Genomic DNA, 24,411 nt, shown 5'->3' on the forward strand with positions numbered 1-24,411 from the left:
TAGTTTAGCCTCTAGAGCATCAGCAGTTGGCAATTCATAATGCACGATTGGGCCGGTGCCACTGCTGTGGGATGATGCAACGTCCATGGGGACCTCGCTCTTTGATCTTGGGCTAACCTGTTTTGCCATTAAAGTTCCGATTGGATTCAGAAAAGTTGAAGTTAGCAAGACATCTCAACTGGGAGTTATAACAGCAAACCAGTTAAACAAACAAGGAATTAAAGAGTTTCAGTTGGATGCTAAAAAGTAGTTATTAACATCATTGTAACCCACTGTTGCAGCAGCAAAGCAGTTAAACAAACAAGTAGATATTTAAGTTAAGGCACACAGGTAATTCTTAACAGTAAGTATCAAACACATAGATAGGCGCAGTCTACAATATGATTAACAGGCTGTGCCATTATGTAATCAGTAGCAAACTAAATTAAGCCAAGCAACGTAATTGAACAATTTTGCAATAAGTGGCTAACTGAAATTCCGAGAAGCACGTAACTGAACTTACGCTAGTTCTTTGTATAGGCACACTGCAACTTCTTTTTCGCTTACAAGGTTGTACGAAGGAGTCCATGGCATCAATTGCTTGGATACGCAGTCCCAATACTTCTTTCTTCCCACACTGCATGGGTAAGTCGAATGGTTAATCTGGTAAGATGGTGCGTCCTTGATATGTTATATGAGGACGTGTAGTCAGACTAGTTTTTGCCAAACACATCACACTGGCTTTTACTGTATATTTCATGCGATTACTTTTGGCATATCGAGATCTAAGCAATCTACAATAGGACGAAAAGACTGGCATCCTTTGCATTATTGGCAAACTCAGTTCATAGAATCAAGCAATTCAACCATTCTGTGGGTAAATCAAAAGCGCCACTGGAATATTTTTCACTATCCAATTATACACGCAAAAAGGGGCGATGCCACCATAGGGGCTGGTATGGGCGGCCGCCTTAGGTGGCTGGAAAGTGTGCACCTAGTTTGAGTCGTCCAGGTTGGCCCATGCTAGTTTTGTTCGTCCCAACGCATGAGCAGGCAATGTAAACAATGAAGAAAAATGTTTCAATTTGGATGGGCCAATAACATAAGTGCAAGGCAGGCCCTATAGCAGGCTCGCGGCCCAAACGAGCGCCTCCCATATCGATCGACACCAGGAAAAATCCCAATTCATTCGCTCCAGCCTCCAGTCTGGTTCGGTCGTAACCTAGCCGCCGCTGGACAGACCGACACAACACTTCCTCGCGCCCTCATTGGAGGGCGGTCACCGGGCTTCAAGCGAACGGAAGGACAAGAATATGAAGACCAACCCTGGGTGTAGCCTGCATGGGAGGCAGCGGCGGCAGCACGGGCATGGCATCGAGCTTGCGCAAATGGACAGTCGCAGCTTGCAAGAGTAGCATGCGCAATGAGCAGGTACATCACATCCCTGATTATATCTAATTCAACTCTTCAATTTCTGGCCAATAGTTAAACCTGACGGTGTTGTAAAACTGCTTGTATGTAGGGAATCTATGAGAAAATGAAACCAATTTCTACTTATTTTGTAACTCCCCCAATCAATACTGAACTGACTGAATCTGATGTATCTAATCAAGTTTCCGGTGCAAACATACAAGCTCATGTTGTTCTTGAGCCTAAAGTGTCTAATGAACAGACTGCTAATGAAGGATTTGACGCAAACATTTTACATGCTCCTGGTGATGAACATATAGTGTCTAATGAGGGATCTATTGCAAGCATTTTTCAAGCTCATTGAAGGATTTAGTGTCTAATGATGATCTACTATGTTGAGAGAGACAGAGATTTGCATGCATTGATGACAAGCAAATTATAGTGCATTTTCATAGCTTGAGGAAACGTCGAGGCCATCTACCAGAAAGTCCCCGTATCATGACAACAGAGCATAAATACTTTTCTAATCTGCTGTTTGAAACTATTGGCATACTTGTGCAGGATAGATATATTGATATGTAGTTTGCACACTGGTTATACGTGCAATTACACTTCGATATTTTCAGCCAGAGAATGAATAATTCAAGCAGGTACAGACCATGTTTGTAGTCCTTCTACACCATGTTGCATTTTGTGATTTTGGGTGCTTGCATCATTTAGTGTTTATAGTCTGAACTACTTTGGATCATTAGCTGGTTTTCAAAGTGCATGCAGCTTCACATTTCTCAAGTTATGTTGATTTCCGGAGTGCAAGTGCCTTCGTATTTTTTAAGTTAAATGTTCGCCCCTGGTAACTTGAATTCGTGGATCAGCCACTTCACACAAATCATACACGAATGCCAGTATGAATTAAATGAAATGCAGGGACTTACGCTAGCTCATTGTACAGGCTCACTGCAGCTCTGCTTGCGCTTGGGATGTTCCATGTACAAGTCCATGTTACCACTTGCTTGGATGTGCATGCCTTGTCCTCCTTGCATCCCCCTCTGCATTTTTGACACGGCGAATGGTTGATCAAATAAGAGGAATCGACCTTGATGCTGTACCGGAGGACAGATACTTACAAGGTTATACGGGTGTGCAGGATGTGTACCAGATCCCGTAGCGCCGTCATGCTTCCCTAAAATATGGATTTGCTTGTTTCAGATGATATCTCCAGAAGAAATAAGAGTTAAGGTCAGAGTTGCATAGGCGTGTAAGCTAAGAGAGGAGTGAAAGGATATCCAAACATCGTCGGAACAGTGCACAAGGGAGTGATGTGTGGATACCTAGTTCGGGCCGGCGTTTGGGCATGCTCGCCTAGCTATAGTGCGGGTCACTTCAGAGCTGCTGAGGGTGATGCGCTGGCGTTGGCTGGCCGCACATAGATGCAGATCTTGAGTGGCAGTGGAGCGCTACGATGCGGTGGACGAGACCGTTGGTGAAGCCCCAACGGCCTCGGGGGGCGGAGGTGCGACGATGTGCTCGGTGAAGTAGCCCCGGTGAGCTGGGAGACGGCGTCGGTGAAGCGCACCTGATGCGGTGGAACTCGGTGTCTGTGAGGCACGTCGGTTGCGGCGGCCGACGGTGTTAGTGGACCACCCAGTGCGGTCGACGAGGGCGTAGATGAGGTAGCTCTGGTGCGGTGGTGAAGCGCGACCGTCGTCTTCGTCGTCGTCGTCTGGCACAGAGGTGGGGAACGGTGGGGAAAGAGACGAGACGAGGGGCGATTCGAGGGTTGGCGGCGAATTAGGGATTTGAGCAATCTTGGCGCGGAAGGGGACGGTGGAGAAGAGAGATTTTGCAGGGCTGGAATTGGGGCCGCCAGATATTTCAATCTGAAACGTGGAAGCGCGAACTTATATTGTCGCTATCCTTTTTTTTGGGGGGGGGGAGGGGAGTGGGTGGCTGGGTGCTACGCGTCCGTCCGACACACGCGACCACCCCGATAGGACTATGCTTCGGTGCCTTAAGGCACCTGCCTTTGTGTCCATGACATATTGGCCAAACAGATGGCTGGCCCACATGTCAGTGACCCAAAGGCAGTTGCCTTTAAGGCACCGAAGCAGCGTCCACCCCAACACGACCCTGGTTTGCCTGGTGCGCCTACATTTGAGAATGCAAACGAATCTTCTTTCATTTGCAAACAAATCTGTATGTATTACCATGCCCGTGTTTTCCTTGCAATAATTAGTCATTCAAAACGAGATACTCCATCCGTTCACTTTTGTAAGTCGTTTCAGACAACTTAAAATTAACTGTTTTGCACATTGTCTGAAATGTCTTCAAGGTCTTATAAAAGTGAACAAAGGGAGTACTATAAATTAATTAGTGAGGAGTTACTTGAAAAAATTGAAACGGTACCCATGCTAACGTGGATTAGAGTGTGTGTCACATAATTAGTTATTTGAATTAGAGTGTGTGTCACGTAGTTAGTTATTTTAATTAGAGTGTGTGTCACGTAGCGATCTCCAATTCTAACATGGATTTCGCATTTCACTGTATCCATGCTACCTTTTTAATACAAATCATATCTATATGATGAACACCATGGTAGTGAGAAAACTTTTGGATGGATTCAAACATATGACCTACAAAATAGCACAACAAACTGAGTCAATGTCAACTTTTCGAAACTTAGTATGGCACGAATTCGAAATAATTACCCGTATGCCTGGTCCTTGGTTCAAATATTACAATGTACACCGAATTGAAACAACGATATTAAGTCTCATACTATGTACATTCAAATGTTCCTTTTAGCCCCCCCCCCCTCCGCACAAACGCTACATACTTCCTGTATCGGTCAATCTTCCTCTCATAACCACCTTAGGAAGCTATCGGTTTCCAACACACATTCATTCTTTCTCTCCATGTTTCGATCTCTAGGTCTCTCAACTACACAACCCCTTTTTCCACTCTGTTACCAAATGTATTTACCTCACACACCCGCCATTGCACCCCATGCCGAGCTCTCTCTCTCTCCTCCCTCTCCCTCTCACCCTCTCGCGCTTAATACATGCAATGCCTATCGAGCCCCCCAACCTCTCGTGCATGCACACGCACGCACGTTGTATATCTAGGTCACTCCCTCGAGACTGTCTCACTCTTTCTTCCGCACGGCGGGCCACACTCGCTCAATCTCGCTCTCTTTATCTGAGTCTCGTTTAACCTCGTTTTCTTTCACACACAAATGATATATCTCCCTGTTCGGGCCTCGATCGACACACTCTATACTCTCTCACACAGATTGTCTATCTAGGCCAGTCCATCCAAGCCGCCACCACTCTTTCGACCTCATGGTGGGCCACACTCACTCAATCTCTCACTCTCTCTCTCTCTCTCTCTCCGTATGTCTCAATTGACCTCGCTCTTTCTCGGACAAAAACGATATATCACCATGTTTGAGCCCAATTCGACCTATTCACATTGTATACTCTCTCACGCACATCATCCATCTAGGTCACTCTCTCCAGCCCATCTCACTCTTTCGATCGCACGGCGACCCTATGTGATCGGTTGACCTTGCTTCCTCCCACACACAAAATATATCTACACGTCTGTGACTGGATCATCTCTCAAGTTCTATCTTACAGCCCTCACCCTTGCCAAAAAGCTCAATCGGACAATATCTCTCCAGAGCATATATATTTGTTCAATGAATGTCGGACCACACTCACTTTGTCTCTCTATCTATATGTCTCTCGATTGACCTCGCTTTCTCACACCGTATCTTCCACGTGTTGAAGCTACTACCTCTCCATACCTTGCAAAGCCGGAGCTATTTACATTGCGAGGGGCACTCCAACCTTGGATTAATTTGTGTAGGCATTTATTATGGTCGGTTTAGATTATATTTTCGTAGCATTCGGCCCACAACTACTCCAATCACCGTAGCGGGTAATTAAGCTACGGGGAGCACCTAATATGAGCACCGGGGAGCCATTAGATCGAAGATGCAGCGACACACACGAGGCCTGAATGTTTTATTTGCAAAAAAACCTTTGGAGAGTTTGGAAATTGCGCATAATTACAAAGACTACTCCCAAGCCATTGGTTCTCACTTCCAACGGTGTAAAAACTCATATCACCATAGTATCTAAGTTGCGGGGTGCATGTGATATTCTATGCCGCTGTCATTTTTGTTCGTAAATTTGCAAAAAATGTGTAACTCGTGCCGTTACTTGTCTAACCGTGCAAAGTGTTTGTTCAAAAAAACCATCCTACACTGAAATATCGGAACAACACACGGGGGTCCCACTTGTCGTTAATCAAATTTGGACCTAAAACTAACAAATCTGAAAGACGAGATTCGAACTGGCAACTTGGACTACAAAGCGTATGTTGATAGCCTGAAAAAACGAATGGTTGTTGGCTTTATCCCATAACTTGATTTTATATAGTACTTGCGTTGAGTAGAGTAGAGGGAGTGCCTCATCAACACGTGCATGACCGTTATCTCACTTACTGGTGGGTCCTAGGTCTACGATCTCAATCTCTCTTCTCTCCATCGTCTAACCTTTGCACAGGCACACACAAAGAGCGGCGCTACCTTGCCGTGCTGTTATTACAACTAAAAAAACTTGGAAAATAGAAGAATCGCCTAGAACAAGAGATGTTGTGGCTGGTCGAGACGGAGCTAACCACATCTATCCTCCGTGCCATGTTTGCATGATGAAGCTGTGTGGCTAGTGGGGTGTTTTCAACCGACTGGCTGGGTCCCGAGGTCGAACCATAGGTACTAAGTCTGATACAGTATATTTTTACACGCACATTTTTCCTCCGTGCCGAGACATGGCACACCCTACCGCGCGGTTTTGGGGTCCTCCAGGGTGGTGCACGCATATATTATTCCTGACGTGGGACGCCCTACCACGCGTTTTCTAGGTCCTCCTCGGTCATAGTGCCGAAGCAAGTAAACGAGTCATCAAATCACGAAAGAGCACCTTTCCTGCCGAGTACATAAGTGAAGCACGGTGGCTAGCTAGTTGGGCTAGTTCGACCGATTAGCTAGGCCGCTGCCACATTTGTTTTTTCACTCTCTTTTTATCTACTTGTCGGCAGGTAAATTTAAATATCCACCGCGGCGTTGCTCTGGTGTTTGGGTGCGACAGGATTTTTAATTTTTGGATTGACAGGAGCAGGCGCGACAGGATTTTTAATTTTTTGATTAACGGGAGCAGGCGCGACAGCAATTAGTCACGATGACTCCGCCTGTACCCACTGCTCCCTGATGTGAGAAGTCGTCGACTGGTGTTTTACCTTGGTGAAAACCAAAAGATTCCCCGCTCCCTCCGCCTTCTCGTAGATTGCATTGCCTTTCAGCCGTTTCGCCCCCTTTGCTTCCTCTCCCCATTGCTTCTACCTGGTGCCATGGCGGCGCAGCAGATCACGAAGTCCGAGGTGAGGCTCCTGACACAGGAGCTCCATGCCAAGGATACGGAGCTCAGGGCCAAGGACGTGGAGCTCCGTGAGCTCAAGGAGGAGAGGAGTGCCATGCTCCTCCGTTATGTGCGGGAGTTCACGGAGCTTCAAAAGCGGCAGGCGTCCACCACAAAGATGCTCGAGGCATCGGCGGCGTTGCTGCAGAAAGCGGGAGATACGATAGGCCATCAGGGGAGCTGGCTGGAGCGCGAGCGGGCCGATCGTGACGAGGTCCTGGATCGCCTCAGCCACTTGGTGAACCAAGTTGCCACGCAGGTGTTGCGGCTGCTCGATGCCTACCGTCGTGCCAGCGCGACGATGCCGGTCGTCGGGCTAAACCCGTTCGACCACCCAGTCGACTTCAACGAGCTGCGGCTTCCTAACCTGGTCTCCTTCTTCACCTATATCTCTGAGGAGCTGAGCCGTCTCCGCGCGATGGTGGGGGATGAGCTGGACAAGGAGGGGTTGCGGGCTGCCATCGCCGTTGCCGGGCGAATCCTTTCAGGGCTCCGTCACCGGAATCCATTCGTGCCATTGGACGCCGTCTTTGACGAGCTGGCTCCCATCGACCGGGAGCGGGTTCTACGGGCGGTTGCACCCTGCATCACCAACGTCGTGTGCCTCGAGAAGCAGAGGGACTTCGGTGGTGTTTAGGCGCCCTCTGCATGGGCATGTCCATGTCTCGGCGCAACATGACCGTTGGATCAAACTCAGACGGTGCAGATCAGTCACTATAGCACAAAGCGTGTGGGTGTGTTTGGTTGCATTCTCATCTCAATATAGTTGTTTCCTCTTCATGTATTTTTGTCAACCTACTAGTGTGGACTCATGCACCCTTCATGCACTCTACCAAACACCCAAAAGTGGGTCGAGAAGGGAACTTTTGCTCCCATCCCGTGCACCCTTCATACACCCTGCCTAACACTATTCGTGCTTCATATGGTTCATGTTTCGTGGAGTACAGTAGCACCGTACTCTCCGTGCACTGTGGACCTAGTTCTGTTAACATTGCTCTCACCGTCCATTCTCGACCGGACAGTCGAAAAAGCGATACTATGTTACATATAGGAGTAGTTGACATGCGCACAACATCATTTGTTATCGTTATATCCTACTACACTAGCAACAAGATTGTGTAGTACTGACGTATGAACCACTGCACATGCCTAGTAGTAGGAGCACTGTGTACGTTCAAGTGGCTGCCATGTTTCGCACTCCTCCGTCATAAGAGTGGAAACGCTTGCTGTAATCATTTTTTTTCTTCTGAAAAACAGTGGACATGCTCTACCGTGCGGATCCTCCTCCAGCCATGCACTAAATTACTCAGTTTCGCCGACGTGTGGGACAGCCAGCATCGGGGTCCACCAGCCATGCACTAAATTACTCTGTAGTAGAGTGACGGTAGACTACCCCGATCGAAGCGTCGCAGTAATGCCCAATGAGCCGTCAAATCACAAAACCCCCTCCTTTCCAGCAGTAAGTTGGACGGACGAAGCAACCATCATTTCACTCTTCTCTCTCAGCTTCCTCTCTACCCAACCCTCGCTTCTGCCTCATCTTGTTCCTCATTTCTTCAAGAAAACCCCGACCTACTTCTGCCATTGTTCTTGTCTCCCAAAGAAGGAAAGGTGAGCGCATTAATGGTGTTGATTCTGGCCAAGGCCCGGTCTTGCAACCCCGAGACTGATCCTATAACTCCCTCTATTTTCTTCTTTTGGGTTTGTGATTATGGTTTCTTTTCTTTTATTTCTATTTGACAGTTTCTTGATGGACGCTGGAGCATCGGCCGAAGTGATGTCTATGGCTCCGGCCAAAACCGTCGAGGCTCATGGTACGAAGAAGCGCAAGCACCCCGCCGAGACTACCGCAGACAAGCTCAAAGCCATCGCCGTGTCCAAGCCCCCCCTCTCCGGGATCCCTCATTAAGCAAGTCCAGGTAATATCTCTTCTTGACGATCTTTTTCTCGATCTTGATCGTCTTTTTTCATCTAACACGCAGTACTAGTACTAGTAGTACAACTTTCTGGGTGATCTTGCATGTGATTTTTGTGTGCCAAATGACGGTTCTAAATTCCTCTTTTGACCAAAACATGCGAGAGGTTGACATTGATTTCTTATAGATTACTTTCAACTACTCCCTCTGTCCCAAATTTCTTGTCTTAGATTTGTCTAGATACAGATGTATCTAATACTAAAATGTGACTTGATACATCCGTATCTAGACAAATCTAAGACAAGAATTTTGGGACGGAGGGAGTACTTTATGAACATTAATGCTACCTTTTAAGAGGGTCCTTAGTAACTTGTGTTATGGATATTGCATGTAATCCCTCTACTCTCATGCCTTTGAAGACATGTTCTAGTGTCTTTGTTCACTCATTTCTGTGCGTGTATGTAGTCATATATGGAGTATAATATAAAAAATTATCTTATATTTCTGAACGGAGGTAGTAATAAAATATGGTTTCTGTTTGAATTAGAACCAGGTCTGCGGTGGAGATGAAGTTCTCAAAGTCATGTCGTGTGAACTGGAAGACCTGATGATGAGTTCTACTGTTGAACTATCCAGCTGTTGTGTCCTCGTCGCCACATGTCCTGAACTAGTGTTTTCCTATAGAATTGTTGTCAGGCGTGTTCTCGAAGCTGTACTTGACCACAACAATTTCCTGGTTGTGCCTTCAATAACGAAGGGTGTGGTTCTTGTAAAGATTCCCAACAAATCTGATGCGGCCTGTCTTCATCATCATGTTTATGAGTGGAAAGACCACTCTGTTAGGTTCTCCATGGTTGACAAGATGGTGATGGTGCATGTAGACATCTCACACAAAGTCCATGGCCTAGTCAATTATGCGGGGTTCATCCCGTAGGTCAGTGGCAAAAAATAGTCTGCAGAGTTTAGTTAGTGCAACTTTACTTGTCTGTAATAAGTACTATTGTTCAGTACTTGATTTGTGTTTGTGAACCCTGTATTGTTTATTAGTGCTGCCGCTTTTGGTGTGTGGTCAGTCCTGAGAACGGTCTATGTTAATGTATGTCCACTCAATTCAGTCTGTATATTTTGAAGTATCCATATCATATTTTTTGTGAGGACGGTCTATCAATTAGGGTTACACTCCAATATATGTATGCATTGCAGGGTTTATCGCACCCACCAGGATTTCCAACCCCATGGATGTTCGGTCCATACGATTTGTCACGACCTTTGGACTGTCCTACTTGTGGGAGTAGGCGGGGCCCCTGCATGCCACGCGTAGTTGGACGATCAATCTTCTGTTTAGTACTTCAACATAGTGATTTCCTGGTAAGGATTCACTCGTGTCACATCAAGTAAATCTTATTGATTTAATGTCATGTTTTCTTTCTTTTCCTGCAATTTTACGATGCAGGTTTTGCCATGTGACATTCATCGCAGAATAAACCGTTTGGTTTGCTCTATGATGGCTATTTTGCAGGTTTCACTTCTTATGTCGTGTCAGTAACAAAGGCACTGTCCATCACTTATATTACTGGAAAAAATTGGATCAGTCTGTTGTCTGAGTACAAGCTGAATCACTATGATGAACTTCAGTTTGGTTTAACAAAAACGCCACAATTTGTCCTTCTCTCGTTTAAAAGAAATGAAGAAAAAAGCTGGATCACGGTCACCGATCCTAGTCAAGTTAGAAAGCTGATCATAGTAGACTAGACATGATTACCACTGTCTCTCACAGATCAAGCACCGACAGTTGCTCTAGCACTGACAGCGGCAGCAGCTCAGTCTAATCCAGCTGAGGATTGGGCACCGACCGCGTCAGCGGATCAGTCTGATCTACCAGAGGATCAGGCATCGACCCCATCAACTGCTCCGACACCGGCACCAGCTCTACAAGGAGCACCATCTCTGGCAGTAGCAGCGGCTGAAAGGATCGATATGGTTGACTAGAGGGGGGTGAATAGGCAACTAACAATTTTTAGCTTTTCTTTAACAATTTAAACTTTGCATCAAAGTAGGTTGTCTAGATATGCAACTAGGTGAGCAACCTATATGATGCAACAAGGATAGGAACACAAGCAAGCAAGTGATATGATACAAATAAGCTTGCACAAGTAAAGGCACGAGATAACCAAGAGTGGAGACGGTGGAGACGAGGATGTGTTGCCTAAGTTCCTTCCCTTTGAGAGGAGGTTTGTCTCCGTTGGAGCGGTGTGGAGGCACAATGCTCCCCAAGAAGCCACTAGGGCCACCGTATTCTCCTCACGCCCTCACACAATGCGAGATGCCGTGATTCCACTATTGGTGCCCTTGGAGGCGGCGACCGAACCTTTACAAACAAGGTTGGGGAAATCTCCACAACTCAATTGGAGGCTCCAAACGACGCCACGAAGCTTCACCACAATGGACTATGGCTTCGCGGTGACCTCAACCGTCTAGGATGCTCAAACACCCAAGAGTAACAAGATCCGCAAGGGATTAGTGGGGGGAACCAAATTTCTCTTGGTGGAAGTGTGGATCGAGGCCTTCTCAACCACTCCCGAACAAATCAACAAGTTTGATTGGCTAGGGAGTGAGATCGGGCGAAAATGGAGCTTAGAGCAATAATGGAGCTTAGGTTGGAAGAGATAAGTCAATGGGGAAGAAGGGGACCCCTTGTATAGTGTAGGACAAAGATCCAACCGTTACCCACCTACCAGCCCAGGGCCAGCGGTACTGCCGCTCCAGGCCAGCGGTACTATCGCAGGGCCGCGTGGTACTACCGCTTGCTTCCAAGTGGTACTACCGCACTGTCATGCGGTACTACCATACAGGCCCGCGGTACTGCCGCAACCCTAGCGACAGCAAGGTCAGATCCGACGCGCAGGAGCTGAGGGCGGTACTTCCACGAGTGTGGTACTACCGCGCCACCATGCGGTACTACCGCAAGGCAGAAATCCCCTAGCCAGGGGGGAGGAAACATCTGTGCCTACTTCCGCAAAGAAACAGAAGAAGCAAAAACTCGACACAGTAGTACTGCCGAGGGGCGGTACTACTGCCTGACAACATAGCGCGGTACTACCGCGAAGCGAAAAAGGTACTACCGCGGTAGGTGCGGATGTAAAAAATTACATCCGCCCCTACTATCGCGAAGGAGCGGTACTAGCCTGGTGGGCCGCGGTAGTGCAGCTCCAGGGGAGCGGTACTACCGTGGGCACCTGCGGTACTACCGCGCCACCGCACGGTACAACCGCTGGTGCCTATGGTACTACTGCTCTCCTGGGAGCAGTACTACCGCGACCCAATCTCAGCAGCCAGAACCAGGGAGGCGAGAAAGCGGAGGAAGCTCCAAGGGAAAGGAGGGGACAAGAAGGAGACGTGTACGTGATGATTCCACCCAAAACTTTCCGACGCGGACCCCCTCTTAATAGTACGGCTTTCCTATGATTCAAATCCACCAAAAAGAAACATAGAAAAGACGCCGTCTTCAACAGTCTTCGAGGGGCACCCAACCGTCTTGTGCCGAGCGATGAAATGTCTGGGATACTCAAGGCACACGATTAGTCCGCAAACGCGCTGTCATACATCACCAAAACACCTTAGGGATAAATATGCCTTACAATCTCCCCCTTTTTGGTGGATTGATGACAATATGGGATTTGCACAAGGGAAATAATATTAAGCAACCGCAAACCCCTCCTCTCTAGAATATGGACGGGCTCCCCCTAGATCTATGCCACCTAGATGAGTGCTTTGGACTGCACGGCACACATACTAGGATCAAAGCTCCCCCTATATTATAGAGACAAGGCATATCTAGTAATAGGAAGGCTAACACTAGACAAGATAGCACAAACATAAGTTAACTATGATAGATGGAGTGCATATGTCTTACACCATATGTAGGATAGGCACAAACCAAATAAAAGCAAACGAGGCAAACGAGGTCCAAACGACAAATCAAACAAACACGGCAAGCACGACACAACGGCAAATCCCTACACTCTCTCCCCCTTTGGCATCGAGATGCCAAAAAGGCAGAGAGGACACCTACACACATGGGGTGGCTCAGGCACAGAAGTCGTCCCACTGCTCCTCGTCAGACTCAGCGGCGGGGACGGTCTCCTCGATGTCTTCCTCTGAACTGGTCCACTTGTATCCCTACTTCGACATCCAGGCAGCCTCAGGCGTGATGACGTCCTCAGACCCGCCAGACACATCCTCTCCAAAGAGCCTCATAACCTTCTTGTGACAGCGGCGACTCTCCTTGTCTGCCACGTGAGCCCTGTACTGTCCCTTTGCCTGCATGCAGAAGAGAGTCTTCATCTTGTCCTTTAATTTCTTGGCCCACGACGGCTCAGAGGAAGGTGTGGTGGACCTAGCAGCACGGTCCTCAGCAATATTCTCAGCTGCAGCCTCCCCCTCAGCAACAGCCCTCCTAGCAGAAGAGGCCTCAGCACGGGTAGTGGTGTTGGCCCAGTTGGGCTTGACGCGGAGGCTGATGGACTCATGGCGAATCCAGTCTGGAGCAAGGAACTCATCACCAGGGTACATCTTCTCCCAAGTGGTGGAGAGCAGCAGAAACAGGTACGGTCCATAAATAGGTACCTTGCGAGTGAACACTACAAACCGAAGCTCACACCACATGATGTGTGAGACATCAAGTGGCTGAGTCTGAGATGAACGTGCCTCTACACACAGGAGCAACATGTCCACTAGATAGGCATGGACCTTGTCCTTGTCGCCAATGCGTGGGAACAGAGTGTTGCGGAAGATGCGATGCATGATATCCAGAAAGGAGTTCAACACCCAAGTTGACTTGCCATTGGGGAGCACCTTCTCAACAAGGAAAGGCTGAAGCAGGTTCTTGTTGGCCGACTCAGAGTTGGCGTGGGGGCGAACACCAACGGGGGTGTGAAGCCCGTCATCAGGAATGTGAAGCAGATCCATGAACTCCTTCCATGTAGCAGACAGCTGACGGCCGTTGGTCATCTAGGTCATCCTCCGCTCATCCCCGGGATGAAAGTACACTGAGGCAAAGAACTGACAAATCAGCTCAGGGTCATAGTCAAGGTGAAACGAGATCACCGGCTCACTAGCAAACTGCTCCACCAAGTCCAGAGCCTCTCCAAAATAGTCACGAAACTTGTCCTTCCGCATGTGATTCATGTCAATCCACTTGACATCCACGAAGGTATTCTGCTTGTTCTTGATCACATCCAGATAGATGAGAGCCTATTGCTTGGTCCAGAACAACTCGGTGCCTCTGAGGATAGCCCGAGGATTCACATAGGGATTGATCCTCCGGCGTTCGACATACTCAGTGACTGAAATCTCGTCCATGCCATTAGCAGGTTCCTTTTGCTTGCTGGCAGTGGTCTTGACATTGCGGTTGGGGGCATTGGAGCCCTCTGGGGCTTCATCTTGGGGGTTGCGCAGACGCTTGGAGCCAGTGTCACGACTGGGATTGGAACGGCGAGAGCCACCACCTGAGACACAAAACGCAAAACACCCACAACAAATAAGACCGATCAATGCAAAGACCACAACAAAGCAAAAGAAACATGAAGAAAGCACACAAGAGAATTGCCTAGAGAGAGATTTGACCCCTACGGTAGTACTGCCAAGTGCTGCGGAACTAAGATAGTAGTACCGCTCTTAGTCGCGGTAGTACCGTGTAAGGTCACGGTAGTACCGGGTCTAGGAGCGGTAGTACGAGCTTAGTGCCTCAGCTAGCGCGGTAGTACCGCGTCTGATGAGCGGTAGTACCGCATGAGCTAGCGTGGTAGTACCGCACCGGATGGGCGGTAGTACCGCACATGAGACACGGTAGTACCGCACCGCGTCAGATCCGAACAAGTTCAAATCTGAGAAAAGCCCGTGAAACCGCGGCGGTACTACGGTTGGACAAATCTACCACAAGACAACATATCAAGTATGATTCCTACGCAACACGACTCTCCTACATCCTACTCTTGCATAGATTTGGCCTAAAATCTCAAGAACAACAAGCATCTCCCCAAAAACCTAGAAGCGAGAGAACAACCAAGAAAAAGAGGGATTTGGGGAAAACATTGGTCCATAGCAAGAGGAAGTGGTGGGGAACGATCCCACCAGTCGGAATCCGAGGAGAGTGGCCGGAGACAGAGATCCGGCGAGGGCCTCCGGCGCCGTTCTTGAGCAAGAGAGAGAGAGACGTGGGGAGAGAGAGACAAGTGAATGGGTATGGGGAGTGGGAACTCCCCTTCCCGAGTCATAACCCCCACGCTTCCTCGACGGTGCGGTAGTACCGTGGGCTCAAGAAGATGCACGTTTGAAGCACACGAAAAACAGGGTCTTTGCACGAACACTCCGAGGCAACACGACACCACAAGACCACGCTACACACAAAGGCAGAAAGGCAAACGACAAAACGAAACAACCACGAGACACCACCTCTCCAAAGAGAGGGCGGTGGCCGTAGCCACCTATGTTTGAGTCAATTGGTATGGCACCGCGAAGAATTATCCTTGGGTCCATGACCAAAACTCGTCTTTGAAGCACAAGTACCATCAAACATGGCTAATGTGAAAGACTTGATCAATTTATGCATAATGGGGGGAGGGATAGTACATTGAGAGAACAATACTCCCCCTATGTCCATGCCTACATCTAAACAAGACAACACGTTGAGTATGGTGGGGTGTGCAAGGGTTCAAGCAACATTGCTCGAATCAATGATATTTAGCTCATGCCTTAACTCGCGAAATCTTGCTTCATCCAAGGGCTTCGTGAAAATATCTGCAAGGTTATCATGAGTGTTGACATAGTTGAGCTCGATCTCTCCTCGCCTAATGTGATCCCGGATGAAGTGATACCGGATCTCGATATGCTTCGTCTTGAAGTGTTGCACCGGGTTGAGAGAGATCCTGATGGCACTTTCATTGTCACACCAAAGAGACACTTTGTCACAAATGACACCGTAATCCTTTAAAGTTTGCCTCATCCATAAGAGTTGTGCACAACAACTACCGGCCACCACATACTCCGCTTCGGTGGACGAGAGAGACACACAACTTTGCTTTTTGGAAGACCAACTTACCAAAGAGCAACCAAGGAATTGGCACCCTCCGGAAGTGGACTTCCTATCCATTTTGTCTCCCGCCCAATCGGAATCCGAATACCCTACAAGCTTGAACTTTGCTCCTCTTGGGTACCATAAGCCAAAGTTTGGGGTATGAGCCAAATATCGAAAGATTTGTTTGACCGCCACATAGTGACTTTCCTTAGGTGCGGCTTGAAACCGTGCACAAATTCCCACACTCAACATGATATCCGGTCTACATGCACAAAGGTAAAGCAAGGAGCCTATCACGGAGCGATATACCTTTTGATCCACCGCTTTACCATTGGGATCTATGTCAAGTTGGCACTTGGTGGGCATTGGAGTGGAAGCCGTCTTGACATCACTTAGCTTGAATCTGAGCATGTATTGAGTATATTTGGCTTGGTTGATGAAGGTTCCTTCTCTTCTTTGCTTCACTTCGAACCCTAGAAAGAACTTCAACTCTCCCACGGAAGACATCTCGAACTTTGAGGTCATGAGAGCGGCAAATTCCTCATTGAAAGCTTTGTTAGGGGAACCATAGATGATATCATCAACATATAATTGGCACGCAAACAACTCCCCTTTGACCATCTTAGTAAAAAGAGTGGGGTCGATTAGCCCAACTTCAAAACCACAGTCTTGTAACAACTCGGTAAGGTGGTCATACCACGCACGTGGGGCTTGTTTAAGGCCATAGAGTGCCTTACCGAGTTGATACACATGATCGGGAAAGTAGGGATCCTCGAACCCGAGGGGTTGCTTGACATAAACCAATTCATTAATGGGACCATTAAGAAAAGCACTCTTCACATCCATTTGTTGTAACTTAAAGTTATGATGAGAAGCATAAGCAATCAACATGCGAATAGATTCAAGACGAGCAACGGGAGCAAAGGTTTCACCGTAGTCGATACCCTCGACTTGGGAGTAGCCTTGTGCTACCAAACGAGCCTTGTTGCGAATGATAATCCCATGGGCATCTTGAGTGTTCTTAAATATGCACTTGGTTCCAATGACATTGTGGTTCCCCGTCGGTCTTGGCACCAATCTCCACAGTTTGTTGCGCTCGAAGTTGTTGAGTTCTTCATGCATGGCATTGAGCTAATCCGGATCTTCCAGCGCCTCATAGACCTTGTGGGGTTCGACACAAGAGACAAACGCGTGATGCTCACAATAGTTTGCTAATTGTCTACGAGTGCTTACCCCCTTTCATAAGCTTCCAAGCACATTCGTCTTGAGATGATCCTTGGTGGAGAGCTTGGAAGCAACCTTGGTGGCACGACGCTCCAATTCCTCCTCGGGGGTGAGACGAGGAGTGGTCACTTGATCATCTTGAGCTTCGTCTTGAGCTTGTTCTTGTTCTTGAACTTGCTCGGGGGAGAGAACTTGACCTTGGGCATCACTTGATGTGTCAACACCGTCTTGAGCATGATCTTGCCCTTGGTCATGTTCTTGAGGATGAGGGCCTTCATGTTGTTCTCTGGAAGCGTGTGGGCCTTGGGTTGGTGATGGCTCCACTTGAGTGGAGCTTTGTCCTTCTCCTTCGGCCACAAGGGGTTCCTCAATGGGTAGGATAAAGCCAACACCCATTCTTCTTATGGCTTGAGGAGGAATTTCATCACCTACATCACAAGTGCCACTTTGCTCCACTTGGGAGCCGTTATTCTCAACAAACTCCACGTTACATGTCTCCTCAATAAGTCCCGTGGATTTATTGAGGACACGGTAAGCATGAGAGTTTGTAGCATAACCAACAAATATGCCCTCATAACCTCTAGCCTCAAATTTAGACACCCGAACACCTTTCTTGAGAATGAAACACTCACACCCGAACACCCGAAAGTACTTGAGGTTGGGCTTGTTACCGGTGAGTATCTCATATGGAGTCTTGTTCAAGGCCTTGCGGAGGTAGAGCCGATTGGATGCATGACACACGGTGTTGATGGCTTCGGCCCAAAAGTTCTACGGAGACTTGAACTCCGCCATCATGGTCCTTGCCGCATCCATCAACTTCCGGTTCTTCCTCTCCGCAACACCGTTTTGTTGAGGGGTGTAAGGTGCGGAATATTGATGCTTGATCCCCTCATCACTAAGAAACTCATCGAAGGTGTAGTTCTTGAACTCGGTGCCGTTGTCACTTCTTATTGTCAAGATCTTTGCATTGTGTTGACGTTGTGCTTCATTTGCAAAGTCAATGACGGTTTGTTGGGTCTCGCTCTTCCTCTTGAAGAAATACACCCAAGTGTATCTTGAGTAGTCATCCACAATCACCAAGCAATACTTCCTACCCCCAAGACTATTGAAGGATGGAGGCCCAAAGAGATCCATGTGAAGGAGCTCCAAAGGCCTCTTTGAGTAAATGATAGCCGTGGGAGGGTGAGCCTTCTGATGTAGCTTTCCTTCGATACAAGAACTGCAAGCACGATCTTTAGCAAAACTAACATTCGTTAGTCCACGGACATGGTCCCCCTTAAGGAGACTTTGAAAATATCTCATATTGACATGGGCTAGACGGTGATGCCAAAGCCATCCAACATCAACTTTAGCCATTAGGCATGTCGCGGTCTTAGTGGGTCGCTCCAAAAAGTTAATCACATATAGACCGTTCTCTACATGCCCAACAAAGGCTACTTTAAGAGTCTTGCTCCACAAGAGGGCCACGGTATCGATATCAAAGAAAGTGGCAAAGCCCATGATTGCAAGTTGACGAACGGAAAGTAAATTGTATGCAAGGGACTCAACACGCATGACCTTCTCGATCGTGAGATCATGAGAGATGACCACCTTGCCAAGTCCCAATACCTTAGAGGATGAGGCGTCACCCCACTCGACATTGGTGGGCATAGATGGAATCTTGTGCACGTCCACCACCAAGTCCTTGCTTCCGGTCATATGATTTGTAGCTCCGCTATCGAGCAACCATGATCCCCCACCGGAAGCAAACACCTACAAGAGATTAATGCTTGGTTTTAGGTACCCATTTTGTAATGAGTCCTTTGATGTTAGTAACAAGGGTCTTTGGAACCCAAATAGACCATTCAATGTATTCATGAGGAGAACCAACGAATTTGGCATAGACATGCCCATCACTAGCACGGCATAACACATAAGAAGGATTAAAGTCGCCGGCTTTGATGCGAGGAGTGACATTGCCCTTTTTGACAACACGACCCTTCGCATTGTTCTTCTTCTTCTCCTTGGAGGCACTCTCTCCCTCCTTCACAAAGGTTTGCATGAGAGGAGGAGGTTGTTTGATCTTGTCATTCTTCTTCTTGTTCTTGGAGTCGGGCACGTACCCAACACCTTCCTTGGCCACAACTCCCTTTTGGTTGATCAAGAGGTCGTTGAGGTTCTTCTTGCCTTGTATGCAAGTCGCAAGACCTCTCTCAAGTTGCCCCTTTAGCTTAGCGTTCTCCTCAACGAGATGCACATGCTCACAACACGGGTTAGTAGCATTTGCATTATCAATTAACATCATACGAGGAAAAGTGGCTTTTTCCTTGGTTAGCTTTACTTGAAGTTGATCGTGAGACTCTTTGAGGCTAGAATGAGCACCCTTCAAGACCTTGTGAGCCTTGTCAAGTAGATCAAACTCCTCTTTTAGTCTAGCAAGATCAACCTCAAGTTCGGCCTTCTCAGAGTTTAGCACATGAGAAACAATGAGGACATGATCATAATCTTTCTTTAACTTAGCATGATCAACGTTGTGTGACTCCTCAAGAGCCAAACGAAGACCACGCTCTTCCTCAAGAGCATTGGAAAGATCCGAAATCTCATCGGCGTAGTCATGACTATGCCCTTCCATCTTAGTGATGGTGTCTTCGTGAGCCTCGATCATGTCATTGGCTTCACCAAGTTGTTCCAAGAGAGCAACAAAGTGCTTCTTGGATTTTCCCTTAAGTTTGCCCATAAAGGCCTCAAACTCATTTGCCTCCACATTAGCTCCCTCAATTTCATTAATGCTATCCGTCGAAGAAGGATGATTAATGATGGTAGTTTTGATGTTGGGGGTTACCTTGTTGGTGGCTTTAGCCATGAGGCACTTGGCGGTGATGCTCTCATTTGGTGAGTCGAAGAGAGACACCTGTGGAGTCATCGCAATGGCAACGGAGGCCATGGCAACCGACTCATCACCTTGATCATCGTCATCATCCTCATTGTACTCTTCTTGTACCACCAATGCCTTGGGAGGAGTCTTCTTGGTGAAGTTGCTCTTGTTGGGGAACGACTTGGCCTTGTCCTTTCGGATGAGCTTGCCACCATTGTCTTCCCTCTTCTCATACGGGCACTCCGCGACAAAATGACTCACGTTGCCGCAATTGTAGCAAGTCCTTACACATTGCTTGCTCTTCGTGCCACTCGAGTTGTTTTTGCTAAAGTTTGGCCTCGAGTTTTTCTTGCTCCAAAATTGCCTTGAAGCAAGTGCCATGTGTTCATGATACGCATACATTGTGTCTTCGGGGTTGCTCTCTTCTTCTTCCTCTTCTTCTTCAACAGTGAGCTTGCCTTCAATGCAAGGTTGGGCTTCTTTGCCCTTTGAGAACAAAGCACCGCATTGTCGGTGGTCTTGTCCAAAATGTTCATGGCCACAAACTCATCCAACACTTCGCTTGAGGTAAAAGTGTGGAAGTCCGGTCTTTGACGAATGATGGAGGACATGGCCTTGTGGTAGGGCATCATTTCCTTGAGGAATTTGCGCTTGATCCAATTGTCATCCGTGTCCTTGCTCCCGTGATCTCGTAGTGAGACCGCGAGTTTGGTTACTCTCCGATAAAGCTCACGAGGTTCTTCATCTTCTTTCATTGCAAACTCATCGGCCTCATCTTGCACCACTTCATAGTTGGAGCGTTGAATGCTTGCGCTTCCCCGGTAGAGAGAGACAACACAATGCCATGCGTCTTTGGACAAGGCGAAGGGCTGAAGATGAGGTAGGTCTTCGGGTGGGATTGCATGTTGAATGATGAAGAGAGCATTCTCATTGAATTGATTATCTGCGGCTTCTCGAGGAGTGAAGTTGCTTGGATCATGCGGATAGAAACCTTCTTCAATGATTCTCCAAAGGTTAGTGTTCACATGATTTAAATGACGTTTATGGTAAACCCAAGAATCAAAGTCCTCATTTTTCACAATCTTAGGGGGAGGACTGGCATGATTCAAATGAGTGGAAGGAACCGGTCCACCATAAACAAGTGGTGGTTCCACATGAGCAAAGATGTCGGTGCCATTTTTACCACTAGAAGAAGGAGCCTTTTCACTACTAGCTTCCCCCTTATCGGAGATGGCATCCGTCACCTAGTCGGTGGGGTCACCCACTTTCAACGGTGCGGTGGATAGTTTAAGCCCCTCAAGGAATTTAGTAAACATGCTTTCAACCTCGGTCGTCATGGAGGTTTTCAATGTCTCAAAGTCCACATTGAACTCCTCACGAAAGACCGAGGTTCCCCCATCGCCCGTAGACGAGGTCGGATTCGCACCGGAGTGTTCCTCCACACCGTCTACGATATCAACCATACTCTTCGGATGGTAAATTCCTTAATAAAGAAACCTGGCTCTGATACCAATTGAAAGGATCGATATGGTTGACTAGAGGGGGGGTGAATAGGCAACTAACAATTTTTAGCTTTTCTTTAACAATTTCAACTTTGCATCAAAGTAGGTTGTCTAGATATGCAACTAGGTGAGCAACCTATATGATGCAACAAGGATAGGAACACAAGCAAGAAAGTGATATGATACAAATAAGCTTGCACAAGTAAAGGCACGAGATAACAAAGAGTGGAGATGGTGGAGACGAGGATGTGTTGCCGAAGTTCCTTCCCTTTGAGAGGAAGTACGTCTCCGTTGGAGCGGTGTGGAGGCACAATGCTCCCCAAGAAGCCACTAGGGCCACCGTATTCTCCTCACGCCCTCACACAATGTGAGATGCCGTGATTCCACTATTGGTGCCCTTGGAGGCGGCGACCGAACCTTTACAAACAAGGTTGGGGCAATCTCCACAACTCAATTGGAGGCTCCCAACGACGCCACGAAGCTTCACCACAATGGACTATGGCTTCGCGACGACCTCAACCGTCTAGGATGCTCAAACACCCAAGAGTAACAAGATCCGCAAGGGAGTGGTGGGGGGAATCAAATTTCTCTTGGTGGAAGTGTGGATCGAGGTCTTCTCAACCACTCCCGAACAAATCAACAAGTTTGATTGGCTAGGGAGTGAGATCGGGCGAAAATGGAGCCTAGAGCAACAATGGAGCTTAGGGTTGGAAGAGATAAGTCAATGGGGAAGAAGGGGACCCCTTATATAGTGTAGGACAAAGATCCAACCGTTACCCACCTACCAGCCCGCGGCCAGTGGTACTACCGCTCCAGGCCAGCGGTACTACCACAGGGCCGCGCAGTACTACCGCTTGCTTCCAAACGGTACTACCGCACTGTCATGCGGTACTACCATACACGCCCGCGGTACTGCCGCAAACCCAGCGACAGCAAGGTCAGATCCAACGCGCAGGAGCTGAGGGCGGTACTTCCGCGAGCGCGGTACTACCGCACCACCATGCGGTACTACCGCAAGGCAGAAATCCCCTAGCCAGGGGGGAGGAAACATCCGTGCCTACTTCCGCAAAGAAACGGAAGAAGCAAAAACCCGACAAAGTAGTACTGCCGAGGGGAGGTACTACTGCCTGACAACATAGCGCGGTACTATCGCGGAGCGAAAATGGTACTACCGCGGTAGGTGCGGATGTAAAAAATTACATCCGCCCCTACTACTGCGAAGGAGCGGTACTAGCCTGGTGGGCAGCGGTAGTGCAGCTCCAGGGGAGCGGTACTACCGTGGGCACCTGCGATACTACCACGCCACCGCACGGTACTACCGCTGGTGCCGACGGTACTACCGCTCTCCTGGGAGCAGTACTACCGCGACCCAATCTCAGCAGCCAGAACCAGGGAGGCGAGAAAGCGGAGGAAGCTGCAAGGGAAAGGAGGGGACAAGAAGGAGACGTGTACGTGATGATTCCACCCAAACCTTTCCGACACGGACCCCCTCTTAATAGTACGGCTTTCCTATGACTCAAATCCACCAAAAAGAAACATATAGAAGATGCTGTATTCAACAGTCTTCGAGGGGCACCCAACCGTCTTGTGCCTAGCGATGAAATGTCTCGGATACTCAAGGAACACGATTAGTCCACAAATGCGTTGTCATCAATCACCAAAACACCTTAGGGATAAATATGCCCTTACAGTGGCTTCGGCACCTGCACCAACACTTGCACTTGCATCTACTCCGGCCCGTGCAGTTGCACCGGCAACAGACTGGGCTGCAGTTCGCACTTCATATACCAAAGTCCTTACAAAAACCAACATGTCCACCTTCTTGGTAAGCATTGGCCGCCCAAGTGCTTCACTCTTTTTTCTTTCCATGTTGTTTCACATGATTCATTGTGTTGATCTAACTGTTTGGGTATGTCTTCTTGTTTGCAAACAGAGAATTCTAGAGCAACGAGGGAGTCGTTCAACAAGTCGGGCGACCGCGGCCAAGTTTCTCTTACCATGCGCAGCCTTGGTGTGAATGAATCTGCTCAATATATCGTAAGTACAAAGGATGGTCGCATGATGATTGATGCTAAAGGATGGTCAAGGTTCAAATCTAAATCATATCTTGGGGTAGGGGATGATGTCAAAATCGAACTTTCTCGGCAAGGAGAGCTTGTCCAAATCAAGTTTGAAATTCTTCAGTAGCAGCACGCAACTGCCTAACTGATCTATCCTCTGAGAGATTTTGATGTAATAATCCGGCATGGTGAAACAATTGTCCTGTGTGTATAAGTAGCATGATAGTATTATTTATCACATGGTATATTGTTGATAGAATTGCAACTCTGATTGCTGGTTAGGAACTGTCGTTCGATTTCATTCCAATAGCTGCCGTGCTTTATTAAATTTTGTGTATTCACCTTGCGACAGTATCTAAAACCAGCGCTATACCAATCACTTGCAATATGAAAAGCGCTGAGGTAGAACACATGGGCCCCCAAACATGCAAGGTCGGCCTGCGGCCCAAAGTCCAGAACCTGGTTTCGAGAAGCACTAGCTCAGTGCAGAAGTGGCGTCCTCCTCCTACTGTGGGTTGGGCGAAGATGAATGTTGATGCTGCATTATCTCGCAATGGTGAAAGGGAAGCCCTGGCAGTTGTGAGCCGGGATCATACAGGCTTCTTCCTTGGAGCATTGGCACTGGTGTGCGAAAGTGTTACTGATCCAGAGATCCTAGAGGCAATGGCATGTTGCGAGGGGCTATCTCTGGCTCTTGACTTAAACCTGCAACAAGTTCAGATTAGCACCGATTGTTCAAGAACAGTCAAGCATATCGGAGAGGCATACTTGGGCCCCTGCAAAGTTATTATGGACGAGATCAAGATGAAGAAGAATATGTTCCAAACCATGGAGATCATACATGAAAAACGCGAGTGTAATGTTGAAGCGCATGTGCTCGCAAAAGCTGCTACTTCTTTGCCCTGTGGACG

This window comes from Triticum urartu, chromosome 7, assembly GCF_003073215.2.
Source record: "Triticum urartu cultivar G1812 chromosome 7, Tu2.1, whole genome shotgun sequence".
Taxonomy (NCBI): Eukaryota; Viridiplantae; Streptophyta; class Magnoliopsida; order Poales; family Poaceae; genus Triticum; species Triticum urartu.